This window comes from Schistocerca serialis, chromosome 2, assembly GCF_023864345.2.
Source record: "Schistocerca serialis cubense isolate TAMUIC-IGC-003099 chromosome 2, iqSchSeri2.2, whole genome shotgun sequence".
Taxonomy (NCBI): Eukaryota; Metazoa; Arthropoda; class Insecta; order Orthoptera; family Acrididae; genus Schistocerca; species Schistocerca serialis.
Window position 1 is genome coordinate 895394352 of NC_064639.1, and position 4851 is coordinate 895399202.

Consider the following 4851-nt stretch of genomic DNA (forward strand, 5'->3'; position numbering starts at 1 on the left):
AATGGAAGCCCACACAGGATCTGGCAGCAGTATACACCTGGAATGTAGGAGCACATTGTGCGTGTTCCCATTTCTTTTTAAAATTTATTCTGGGGGACCGGTTTATTTTGCGAGTGGCCGTAAATCTGAGCGGGTGTTGCATTACAATCAGACGTGGGGCGCGCAAGCTGGCCCGGTGCCATAAGTCACGGCGGTCAGTGCAGGTAGTCAAGCTGGAGGGCAGCGCACTGTCTTGAGAGACCGTGTCCTCCAGTGTAAGGGAGAGCGACGGTACATAAAAATGTGCCCCAGTACGATGACTGCTCCTTGTGCGTCAAGGTAACAAGCGCTTAATTTCTTAGGCAAATCCTCGGTAGGCACCATGAGGCAACTGAATCCCGTTTCAGATCATCGCACGGTGAAAACATACTACGTCACATCGGGGTCTGCAACGGTAGCCAGTGGCACTACGCACTAGACATGCGTTATAGCGCTGCAATACTACTTATCTAAAGCAGAGTTAATTACGTCGGGGCAAATGGTTTCTTCACAGGAACCATTAAGAAGTTCACCAAGCCCAGTTTTTGCTGTGCAGCCTACGAATTTCCCTGTGTATTTTACTTTGATACTGGTTGCTGAGGTTGGACTCCACGGCGAATTACGTTACCTTGGCGTATACTGCGGTTGAACTTGCGGAATTCGTCTGTAAAAATTACTTTATTCTATCTGATTTCTGAGACAGACAGTTCGTTTTTAGCGGTAAACCAGTCGAGCAATTGCCTTAAGTGACAAAGGACTGTACTGGCACTCGTTTTTTCCAGTGATGAGGCAGCACGCAGGAGACATCAACTGCTGGCGGTGTGCAGTTTCCTGGGCCTTCGCAAGAGGCGCTGTGGCGCTGCGGAGCGCAGGCAGCGCGTGGGCGCGGCGCGCCGGCGGATGTGCGAGATTAAGCGCCAGCGAAGACCGACCAGTGCGTAAAGCGACACGACACGGCGCGGCGCGGCAGACGGGCGCCCGAGGCGCGGCCGCGGCTGCGGCGGATTTCCTCGCCGCACAATGCGGCCGTCACCCGATCCCGCTCTGTCACCTAGCGCCGGCCGGACGCGCCTCTCAACACCGTTTCTGTGTGGCACACCGCCAACGCTTTTTTTTTTACGTGCGCCTTTCACATCGAATTAAATTTTACCGCATTTCCCCAGTCACCACGATCGATCTCAGTAATCGAAAGGGTAATCCAGAGACTAGTGTCCAAATCGTTTCCGAAAATGGCTAGAATGGAAGCATAAAATTTGCGGGTGACTGTACCGCGAAACTTGAAAGTTCGTCTCGTCTCTCAGCTCCCACTTCCGTTTTCCTGCCTTCCCCACTGCAAAGTCGCTTTCATTTCACACACATAGTAGACTCACTACGGTGGCAGGAATTTTGTCAGATCAACACCATTTCGTTTCATACTTGAGATCGTAATCTGTATGAGCAATAAACAAATGGCACGGTTTAGAGGAGCGATAGGACTTCAACGTCCTGGATTAAAATTTAAACCTTTCCGGAACGTCACATGGTGCGGGGGCATAACAGCACCGTTGTGGTGATGCTCCGGTGGTTTACGATTTTGCTATCGCAGAGAAGTAAACAATGAGTACAACGGTACACGACATCATACTTTCCAAGCACTCAGTCACAGCAATTGTACACAACAAGACAAACAATCATTTTACACAAACCGCAGTGGACTAGCCATTTCGGCGAGAGTTAGGTAGCAAAGACTGCCTAACTGCGATAACACTCTCTTTTAGATTGGATTGTTCTGTTATACAAAGCAAGGCTGGGATTTAACGTTCCATCGACGACGAGGTTGGGGTCTGTTTTAACCTGTGTCTTAAAGAAGTTCCGCTTATAGAAGGTAAGACTATATATATATATATAAAAAAAAACTTATAAGTTTGACACTATAGCACTGGAAATTCAAACGCTTAGCATTCTTTGTGAATGGGCAAAATAACTTACTCGAATATAAAAACGTATACCTTTGTGGCCGTTTATATGATGCTGAAAGTTACAAGGTACTGGTACCGCTTCATTTCTGCACACTTCTGCGACCGGACAAGGCGCCGATCACCCTCTGCCCTTCAGCAAGTAGTACGGCTGTGAACGCTTCTACCACTCATCGTAACACCATTCAATAGCCAATCATCAATATCTACGGCGTTAAACGCAAGAAATACCGTCCTAAATTAGGAAAATTCTGATAGTACACCGAGATGGTACCAAAAACTAAAAACATTAACGTCATATTCAAACGTCGCAAGAATCGTTTCCTCTTGAGCAATCTTACAGAGGCTGTATTTAAAGAGGGCACTAGAAATTGAGCTACATCTATACTACGCGAAAAGTACATGACGAAGAGTGTTTCTAAGCAGGGATGATGTGAATTCTGCCTGCAGTGACGTGTAGGAAACCGAGCAACCTTTGTCACGATGTATGAATGCTATTCCATCTCCCACTCCACCTCAGCGCCCATCATTGGGGTACAACAACATAAGCTTACGCTCAATGTAATCCATGTGGCATTAAAAAAAATATTCAGGTTCTTGTAATACAATAAAAGTTTCCCATATGTTCGCAGTGTCCTGGAAAAATATAATCCTTTCATTATTATTTCTGATACGATATTGTGCAAAAGGCACAATAACTGATAAATCTCCCGTGTTCCTTAGCGCACAAGAATAACTGAAGATTAAGGATGATTCATTCGAAGAAGGCAGGACAAGGAGCAATTCGTATTCTTGCTCAGGTTTCCCTACCCAGCACCTGCAGTCTCCAAAGCGTTCAGTCCGGTAGGACGTTTTCTTTGCCAGTTCCTCAAACTGGAGAGGGAGGCTTACTGAAACGCGTGTGCTTGCGGACTGTGGACATCATCTGGTGGGCGAGCAGGGTAAACTTCAAACGCGGCTCCGGACCAGGGGCCGGCAGCTCCTATTTACAGGAGCGTTAAATCCTCTGCCGCCGCCGCCGCCGGTGCCGGTGCTATTGAGGAAGTTGCGAGCCGGGGTGGACAGGTGGCGAGAGTCTGCATGGCTTAGCAGCGCGCGGCACATAGGACTGGACCCGGCGGATTACGCGAGATCACGCCCTGCTCGGACGGCTCCGGGAATTTGGCAGGTGCGATCCGTGCTTCCGGTTAAAGCGCTGCGGCCACCGCGTGTTCTTTACCGACCCTGCTGGGCTGCCACCCGCACGCAGATCTTTACTCCGAGCCTCAACTGTCGTTTTTGGTGCTGAAAGTAAAGAAGAAAACTCAAATGAGATGTGAATCGAACAGATAGACCACGTGGGATCAGCTGCAAAAAGATTCCCGGTTCACGCTGCGGCTTGTCTCTTAAGGCTCTCTTTTCTGAAGAGTGATGCATCTGCTTTGAATAAAATTTGTAGACGGTTCGACGAAATGCTAAATCGCGTTATTCGTGAAATAAAGGGTCGTTGCCATATAGTCCACTTTAAGCGCTCTTCTTGTTTTATCGTCGTCAGTCCGGTTTTCTGGTTGGGTTGCTTTGGCCAGCCACAAGTATTTTCCCCATGCCAAAATTATTTACTGGATATTTACCAATCACTTTCCCTAGCGGCTTTTGCCGTCTACGGTTCCCCTCTAGTACAATGTCCTATCATCCTACCGCTGCTTCTGTTTTCTGTTCGTCACGTATTCTTTTTCTTACCGATTCTGCAGATTTCCTCCTTATTGCTTACCAGTACGCTTAATTTTTCGGCATAGCTTTATAGCACATTTTGATTATCTCATTTACCGGAATTTCAGTAAGCAGAGCAAACCTAAATACAAGAATTTTTCAGGTAATCTTAAAGTACTGATGACGGATGTGTCTTTCAGAGACTTAACATTTGCTCAAACATATCAGAGAACGAGAAAGTAATCAAAATTAATCTGCATAATTATCCCGGTACGCAATCACATATATCTGTCAAAAAACATTAGAAGTGGACCGCAATTAAAATTGCCCCAAAGGCTACCAATAAGGGTAGCACTGCACTACTATCCTGAGCGTAGGACAGGATTTTCCAGGACGTATATGTGATCATTAGGGCCTGGATTTTAATGACAAGTCATATTTTTTCTGAACTATAGGGTGAATTTTAGAACAATGTATACACAAATCTAGGCCTTTTAGTGTCGAAAAATGTATTTCGATTGCTTATATAAAGTCATATTTCAACAAATTTTAGTAATAGGTCATATTGCGGCTAACTTTTAATATAGTAGGCCATATTTCCGTCAACTTTTGCCAAAAATGCATATACCGTTTTTCTCGTATCTTAAAAATGGCTCTGAGCACTATGGGACTTAACTACTGTGGTCATCAGTCCCCTAGAACTTAGAACTACTTAAACCTAACTAACCTAAGGACATTACACACATCCATGCCCGAGGCAGGATTCGAACCTGCGACCGTAGCAGTCGCGCGGTTCCGGACTGCGCGCCTAGAACCGCTATTCTCGTATCTTAAGGGACACACGAACAAGAAAATGAATATGTTGCTCACGAGACAATATTTAACGTGCTATTATGAAAGATAAACCGATAAATTAGTACACAGCTTTATTTCTCAGGACTGTAGCAGAAAATCGGTGTACCACAACAGTCGTTTCGCGAACACAAAACATTGTTGCGCAGAGTCCACAATATGCTCTCAGAGCCAACGAAGGCGGCTTCTGCCGTTCAAATGGTTCAAATGGCTCTGAGCACTATAGGACTTAACTGCTACGGTCATCAGTCCCCTAGAACTTAGACCTACTTAAACCTAACTAACCTAAGGACAGCACACAACACCCAGCCATCACGAGGCAGAGAAAATCCCTGAC